Genomic DNA, 9570 nt, shown 5'->3' on the forward strand with positions numbered 1-9570 from the left:
AAGCAAAGCTGGGGTGGAGCCTGTGATGAGGCTCGAAAATTTTTCTAGTATGGGGCCCTAAAATTCCTAGTGGCAGCCCTGTCTGAAGAGGAAGTCTGGGCTGCAACTCATCCTGGACTTCCTCGTCATGTTCAGTTTATCCGAAGGCGCAGACCTTGACGCCAGCTGTTTGGGCGCCGTGCATTACGTGTCATTCCACCGCATCACAGCTCTGGGACTGCGAGTGCCAACACCGCGGGAATGGAGCCGGCATGGGAGGAGAGTATAGGCTTTATTATTTTATCAGGGCACAACATTAAGTTTAAGAAGGGGTTTTCCTAGTAGTGGACAACCCCTTCATGTTTTGTCTTAGGCATGTGAAATGTATGCTTGATTGGGTGGAGATCTGGTGACTGACTCTGCCATTGTAGAATATTCCACTTCTTTGCCTTAAGAAACTCCTGAGTTACTTTCGCAGTATGTTTTGGGTCATTGACCATCTGTACTATCAAGTGTCGTCCAATCAACCTTGCTGCATTTGGTTGAACCTGAAAAGAAAGTATTTCCCTCTACATTTGAGAATTCATCCGGCAGCTTCGGTCTTCAGTGACCCAGTGCCATTGGAAGCCATGCATGCCCATGCCGTCGCACTGTCTCCACCATCTTTTATAGAGGATGCGGTGTGCTCTGGATCATGAGCTGCTCCAAGCCTTTTCCATATTTTCTTCTTCCCATCATTCTGGTACAGGTTGATCTTAGTTTTATCTGTCCAAAGAATGCTTTTCCAGAACATGGTTGGCTTCTTTGTTTTTTTTGCAAAATTTAATCTGGCCTTTCTATTTTAAGGCTTATTATTGGTTTGCACATTGTGGTGAACCCTCTATATTTGCTCTCATGAAGTCTTTTTATGGTAGACTTAGATACTGAAATACCTACTTCCTGTAGAGTGGTTTTCACTTGAGTGGATGTTGGGAAGGGGTTCTTCGTCACCATGGAAAGGATTCTGTGATCATTCACCACTGTTGTCTTCCATGGACATCCAGGCCTTTTTGAGTTACAAAGTTCACTAGTCTGCTCTTTTTTTGCAGAATTTAACTGTTGATTTGGCAACTCCTAACATTTCTGCTATCTCTATGATGGATTTCTTCTTTTATTCAGCCTAATGATGGTCTGTTTCTTTTCCATTGAGGGCTTCTTTGGCCACAGATTGTGGGTTCACAGCAACAGCTTCCAAATGCAAATGCCACACCCAGAATCAGCTCCAAACCTTTTACCTGCTTAATTGGTGACTTAACAGGGGAATAGCCCATGCAGCTTATTAAAGAGCTTTTAAGATAACTGTTCAATTACTTTTGGTCCCTTATAAAAATAGAGAACTACATATTAAAAAGCTGTAGTTCCTGAACTCTTACTCCAATTAGGATGTGAATACCCTCAAGTTAAAGCTGAGATTCTGTACTTTAAGCCCATATTGATTATATAACTCTATCTTGAATATGTTTTGGTGAACAGCTAAAATTCCAAAAATTGCCAATGTCCAAATATTTCTAGGCCTACTGTATATAGAGATAAATCTGGTGGGAATATCTAATAATCCATTTATGGCTAGAATGAATTTAGCTGATCTGGTCAGCTACCTGGATGTCCCGTTTCTCCCTTACCATTTCAGGTCTAGGGCAGAAAACACCACTGAAGAACATTGTTTTTGGTAAAGAAGCAATCCTGGGTGAAAGGTTCTCCTGCTAGAACCTCCAATTAAGATCAAGGTAAGCATTTTGTTGAGTGGTCAAGCTCAAGGTCCTCAGGCACATCAAGATTGGCAATGAATATGGCAGGGTGGAATCTTTTATGCAATCTCCTCTAACGGGTTCTTTATGCCATAAACATGGTTTAATGGGTTCTTTATGTCATAAACGTGGGTAATTAGGACATCAGCACATTTGTCAGCATTTCTGATGTTATCCGTTATGAAGTCATCCACCGAGTTCTGAAGTATTAACCTTCTAATAGCAAACAAATTAGTGGTCTTACTACTATTAACCCCTTCACCCCCAAGGGTGGTTTGCACGTTCATGACCGGGCCAATTTTTACAATTCTGACCACTGTACCTTTATGAGGTCATAACTCTCGAACGCTTCCATGGATCCCGGTGATTCTGACATTGTTTTCTCGTGACATATTGTACTTCATGTTAGTGGTAAAATTTCATTCAAATAACTTGCGTTTATTTGTGAGAAAAACGGAAATTTGGCGAAAATTTTGAAAATTTCGCAATTTTCCAACTTTGAATTTTTATGCCCTTAAATCACAGAGATACGGCACACAAAAAACTTGATAACTAACATTTCCCACATGATTACTTTACATCAGCACAATTTTGGAACGAAAATTTTTTTTTGTTAGGAAGTTATAAGGGTTAAAAGTTGACCAGCGATTTCTCATTTTTACAACACCATTTTATTTTTAGGACCACATCACATTTGAAGCCACTTTGAGGGGTCTATATGATAGAAAATACCCAAAAGTGACACCATTCTAAAAACTGCACCCCTTAAGGTGCTCAAAATCACATTCAAGAAGTTTATTAACCCTTTAGGTGCGTCACATGAAATTTTTTGAATATTTAAAAAAAAATGAACATCTAACTTTTTTTCATAAAAAAAATACTTCAGGTTCAACTTTTTTTATTTTACCAAGGGTAACAGGAGAAATTGAACTGCAAAAGTTATTGTGCAATTTGTCCTGAGTACGCAGATACCTGATATGTGGGGGGAAACGACTGTTTCGGCGCATGGCAGAGCTCAGAATGGAAGGAGCGCAGTTTGACTTTTTCAATGCAAAATTGGCTGGAATTCAGATTGGACGCCATGTCACGTTTGGAGAGTCCCTGATGTACCTAAACAGTGGAAACCCCCTACAAGTGACCCCATTTTGGAAACTAGACCCCCCAAGGAACTTATCTAGATATGTGGTGAGAACTTTGAACCCACAAGGGCTTTACAGAAGTTTATAACGTACAGCGGTACAATTAAAAAATCATATTTTTTCCACAAAAATGATCTTTTCACCCCAATTTTTATTTTCCCAAGGGTAACAGGACCCTAAAAGTTATTGTGCAATTTGTCCTGAGTACGCTGATACCCCACATGTGGGGGTAAACCACTATTTGGGCGCATGGCAGAGCTCGGAAGGGAAGCAGCGCCATTTGACGTTTTTGGCTGGAATTGAGATTGGACACCATGTCGCGTTTGGAAAACCCCTGATGTACCAAAACAGTGGAAACCCCCCACAAATGACACCATTTTGGAAAATAGACCCCCTAAGGAACTTATCTAGATGTGTGGTGAGAACTTTGAACCCCCATGGGCTTCACAGAAGTTTATAACATGAAGCCATACAATTAAAAAATCATATTTTTTTCCACAAAAATGATCTTTTCACCCTCAATTCTTATTTTCCCAAGGGTAACAGGACCCTAAAAGTTATTGTGCAATTTGTTCTGAGTACGCTGATACCCCACATGTGGGGGTAAACCACTATTTGGGCGCATGGCAGAGCTCGGAAGGGAAGCAGCGCCACTTGACGTTTTTGGCTGGAATTGAGATCGGACACCATGTCGCGTTTGGAAAACCCCTGATGTACCAAAACAGTGGAAACCCCCCACAAATGACACCATTTTGGAAAATAGACCCCCTAAGGAACTTATCTAGATGTGTGGTGAGAACTTTGAACCTCCATGGGCTTCACAGAAGTTTATAACATAAAGCCATACAATTAAAAAATCATATTTTTTTCCACAAAAATGATCTTTTCACCCTCAATTCTTATTTTCCCAAGGGTAACAGGACCCTAAAAGTTATTGTGCAATTTGTCCTGAGTACGCTGATACCCCACATGTGGGGGTAAACCACTATTTGGGCGCACGGCAGAGCTCGGAAGGGAAGCAGCGCCACTTGACGTTTTTGGCTGGAATTGAGATCGGACACCATGTCGCGTTTGGAAAACCCCTGATGTACCAAAACAGTGGAAACCCCCCACAAATGACACCATTTTGGAAACTAGACCCCCTAAGGAACTTATCTAGATGTGTGGTGAGCACTTTGACCCCCCCAGTGCTTCACAGAAGTTTACAACGCCCGGGCGTGAAAATAAAAAATTCGTATTTTTTCCACAAACATGATCTTTTAGTCACCATTTTTTTATTTTCCCAAGGGTACCAGGAGAAATTGGACCCCAAAAGTTGTTGTCCAATTTGTCCTGAGTATGCTGATACCCCATATGTGGGAGAAAACTACTGTATGGGCACACGTCGGGGCTCGGAAGGGAAGTAGTGACGTTTTGGAATGCAGACTTTGATGGAATGGTCTGCGGGTGTCATGTTGCCTTTGGAGAGCCCCTAATGTACCTAAACAGGGGAAACCCCCCACAAATGACACCATTTTGTAAACTAGACCCCCCAAGGAACTTATCTAGATGTGTGGTGAGCACTTTGACCCCCCCAGTGCTTCACAGAAGTTTACAACGCCCGGGCGTGAAAATAAAAAATTCGTATTTTTTCCACAAACATGATCTTTTAGTCACCATTTTTTTATTTTCCCAAGGGTACCAGGAGAAATTGGACCCCAAAAGTTGTTGTCCAATTTGTCCTGAGTATCAATACCCCATATGTGGGAGAAAACTACTGTATGGGCACACGTCGGGGCTCGGAAGGGAAGTAGTGACGTTTTGGAATGCAGACTTTGATGGAATGGTCTGCGGGTGTCATGTTGCCTTTGGAGAGCCCCTAATGTACCTAAACAGTGGAAACCCCCCACAAATGACACCATTTTGTAAACTAGACCCCCCAAGGAACTTATCTAGATGTGTGGTGAGCACTTTGACCCCCCCAGTGCTTCACAGAAGTTTACAACGCCCGGGCGTGAAAATAAAAAATTCGTATTTTTTCCACAAACATGATCTTTTAGTCATCATTTTTTTATTTTCCCAAGGGTACCAGGAGAAATTGGACCCCAAAAGTTGTTGTCCAATTTGTCCTGAGTATGCTGATACCCCATATGTGGGAGAAAACTACTGTATGGGCACACGTCGGGGCTCGGAAGGGAAGTAGTGACGTTTTGGAATGCAGACTTTGATGGAATGGTCTGCGGGTGTCATGTTGCCTTTGGAGAGCCCCTAATGTACCTAAACAGTGGAAACCCCCCACAAATGACACCATTTTGTAAACTAGACCCCCCAAGGAACTTATCTAGATGTGTGGTGAGCACTTTGACCCCCCCAGTGCTTCACAGAAGTTTACAACGCCCGGGCGTGAAAATAAAAAATTCGTATTTTTTCCACAAACATGATCTTTTAGTCACCATTTTTTTATTTTCCCAAGGGTACCAGGAGAAATTGGACCCCAAAAGTTGTTGTCCAATTTGTCCTGAGTACGCTGATTTCCCATATGTGGGAGAAAACTACTGTATGGACACACGTCGGGGCTCGGAAGGGAAGCAGTGACGTTTTGGAATGCAGACTTTGATGGAATGGTCTGCGGGTGTCATGTGCGTTTGGAGAGCCCCTGATGTACCTAAACTATTGAAACTCCCCACAAGTGACCCCATTTTGGACACTAGACCCCCCACGGAACTTTTCTAGATGTGTGGTGAGCACTTTGAACCCCCAAGTGCTTCACAGAAGTTTATAACGCTCGGACGTGAAAATAAAAAAATCATTTTTTTCCACAAAAATGATATTTTTGCCCCCAATTTTTTATTTTCCTAAGGGTAACAGGAGAAATTGGACCCCAAAAATTGTTTTGCAATTTGTCCTGAGTAGGCTGATACCCTACATGTGGGGGTAAAACACTGTTTGGGCGCATAGCAGAGCTTGGAAGGGAAGGAGCACCATTTGACTTTTTCAACTCAGAATTGGCTGGAATTGAGATCAGACGCCATGTTGCATTTGGAGAGCCCCTGATGTGCCCAAACAGTGGAAACCCCCAATTCTAACTCCAACCCGAACCCCAACACGCCCCTAACCCTAGCCCTAACCCTAGCCCTAACCCTAGCCCTAACCCTAGCCCTAGCCCTAGCCCTAACCCTACCCTAACCCTACCCCAACACACCCCTAGCCCTAACCCTAATGGAAAAATGGAAATAAATACATTTTTTTTATTTTATTATTTTTCCCTAACTAAGGGGGTGATAATGGGGGGTTTGATTTACTATTTATGGCGGTTTTTATGTTTGGCGGCTGTCACACGCTAAAAGACGCTTTTTATTGTAAAAATAGTTTTTGCATCACCACATATTGAGAGCTATAATTTTTCCGTATTTTGACCCACCGAGTCATGTGAGGTCTTATTTTTTGCGGGACGAGTTGACGTTTTTATTGGTACCATTTTCGGGCACGTGAAATTTTTTGATCGCTTTTTATTCCGATTTTTGTGACGCAGAATGAACAAAAACCAGCGTTTCATGAATTTCTTTTGGGGGGGGTGCGTTTACACCGTTCCGCGTGCGGTAAAATTGATAAAGCGGTTTTATTCTTCGGGTCAGTACGGTTACAGCGATACCTGATTTAGGTCTTTTTTTATGTTTTTGTCGGTTTTATGCAATGAAAACTATTTTATATAAAAAATAATTATTTTTGCATCGCTTTATTCTGCGAGTTATAACTTTTTTATTTTTTCACTGATGATGCTATATGGCGGCTTGTTTTTTGCGGGACAAGATGACGTTTTCAGCGGTACCATGGATATTTATATGCGTCTTTTTGATCGCGCGTTATTGCACTTTTTGTTTGGCGGTATGATAATAAATCATTATTTTTTGCTTCGTTTTTTATTTTTGTTTTTTAAGGGGTTCGCTAAAGGGGTTAACTATTGGGACAGTTTTATAGGGCAGGTCGTTACGGACGCGGCGATACCTAATATGTGTACTTTTATTGTTTTGTTTTTTTTATTATTTTCAAAAAATGAATTTATTGGGGAATATTTTTTTTTTTTTTACTAATTTATTTGGCGATTTTTTTTAATTTATTTTTACACTTTTTTTAAATTTTTTTTTTACTTTATTACATAGTCCCAGGTGGGACATCACTGTCCTGTGACAGATCGCTGATCTGTCACATCACTGTGACAGATCAGCAATCTGTCACAGGCAGTGCACAAGGCTTCCTCATGCCTGCGCTTTGCAGGCACTGAGGAAGCCAGCTTCCCCAGGCCCCCGAAGGCCCCCGTCGCCATCTTGGATTCGGGGGCCTGGAGGAAAGGAGCCCCCCGCAGCAGCGCTGCACATTGCGCTGCCGTGGGGGGCTCAGGGAAGCACGGAGGGAGCCCCCTCCCTGCCGATGCTTCCCTTTAACCCCCGGTACACCGCGATCATGTTTGATCGCGGTGTGCAAGGGGTTAACGTGTCGGGGGCGGTCCGTGACCGCCCCTGACACATTGTGCCGGGTGTCAGCTGTGATAATCAGCTGACACCCGGCCGCGATCAGCGGCGCTCACCACGTGGGCGCCGCTGATCGCGGTAGACGTACTATCCCGTCCCCGGTCATACGGGCCCGGGTACCGTGGACGGGATAGTACGTCTCATGTCAGGAAGGGGTTAAATTGGATATCCAACTAAAAAAAAATTATATTCTTACAGTATACAGTGGGAAAAAAAGTAGTCAGCCACCAATTGTGCAAGTTCTCCACTTAAAAAGATGAGAGAGGCCTGTAATTGACATCATAGGTAGACCACAACTATGTGAATCAAAATGATAAAACAAATCCAGAAAATCACCTTGTCTGATTTGGCTAGATTTATTTTGCAAATTATGGTGGAAAATAAGTATTTGGTCACCTAAGACCAAATAGGGTCTTATCCAACGCAAAGTAAATTGATATAATCAAATTCTACTCACCAGGTGGAGCTTATAATAAAGCATATAAAGTTAGCTGCAGCAGATCCACGGGTCAGCAAGTGACCCTGTAGATAAAGGAAAGGGTTAATGTGGATATGGCCTGCGCTGCTGAATAATCGCATGTCCAAGCGTATTTCACATAAAGAAAGGTGGTCTAGTCAACGCATTTCAAAGTCTAAGTGACTTTTTCCACACGAATACAAAGTCTGTATTCTGTAATGCTCCCCCGCGATTTTCTGCGCCAGGTAGGGAAAGCCAGTGACTGAGGGCAGATATTAATAGCCTAGAAAGGGACCATGGTTATTGCCCCCCCTGCATAAAAACATTGCCGTCAGCCACCCCAGAAAAGGCGCATCTGTAAGATGCGCCAATTCCGGCACTTAGCCTCTCTCTTCCCATTGCCCTTTAGCGGTGGCATATGGGGTAATAAGTGGTTAATGTTAACGTTTGTATTGCAAGGTGACATTAAGCCTGGCTTAGTAATGGAGAGAGGTGTCAATAAGACACCTATCCATTACCAATCCTAAAATTTGAAAAGGGTTAAATAAACACAGGCAGAAAAAAGTATTTTAATGAAATAAAACAATAAACACAGTTTGCCATCTTTATTTTACAGCTAATCCAAGCGACCCCCTCGTTCTCCTGTGAGAAATTAAAAAAAAAAAAAATATACCACACCAGTCCACTGCTCTAGAGGAGATCTGCATGGAAGAATGGGCCAACGTACCACCTACAGTGTGTGCCAGCCTTGTGAAAACTTACAGAAAACGTTTGACCTCTGTCATTAACAACAAAGGATATATAACAAAATATTGAGATGAACTTTTGTTAATGACCAAATCTTATTTTCCACCATAATTTGCAAAATAAATCTTGCCAAATCAGACAAGGTGATTTCCTGGATTTGTTTTCTCATTTTGACTCTCATAGTTGTGGTCGACCTATGATGTCAAATACAGGCATCTCTCGTCTTTTTAAGTGGGAGAACTTGCACAATTGGTGGCTGACTAAATACTTTTTTCCCCACTGTATATCTATCTCAGACAGATCCAATCTGAGCAGATAGTATGTAAATCCAGTCCGATAGTGTAGCCCTGTCTCTTAGGATGTTGTCAAATACCAGCGGTATTTTCCAGTAGGTCAAGAGACATAAGCCATTGTTCATATGATCCTGAACATTGACTCTTGAATTGATGCTTGTTGAATTGTTCAATGGCTGTTATTTACCTATTTTACCAGCCCCTACAGTTTATTGTTCTGCTATCTTTCGGTGACAAATCAGTCTATGTAGCTTGTTGTACTACAAAACATTAAAGGACAAACTATGAACACTCGAACAATGAGAGATGAGCCTCTGCCACTCTAGCCAGAGAAATACAGAATTGACCCACTGTCCATCACTGAGACCATAGAGATGTTTGGAGCACCCAGGCTGGGACAATCAGGTCATCTGGCCACATATGTTGTGAGCTCATTTTCTCGTTCACCTTTGATGTCCGATGAACTCCCTCTGCTGGTGAAAGGAGGTGGTGAAACTGATTTGGATGGGAGAAACCTGTCACCTGAACAGGTGGATTGCGATTGGACATGCGGAATCTCTGAGTGGATATAAGGCAGCCGACGCCCTGTAGGGTTGCTGGTGATTTCTGTGCTCTGAGCTCTGGCCTCCAGTTCAGTTCCTGTCTTCTAAAGCTAAGTTT

This window comes from Dendrobates tinctorius, unplaced genomic scaffold, assembly GCF_039654945.1.
Source record: "Dendrobates tinctorius isolate UK_male_01 unplaced genomic scaffold, ASM3965494v1 ptg000388l, whole genome shotgun sequence".
Taxonomy (NCBI): domain Eukaryota; kingdom Metazoa; phylum Chordata; class Amphibia; order Anura; family Dendrobatidae; genus Dendrobates; species Dendrobates tinctorius.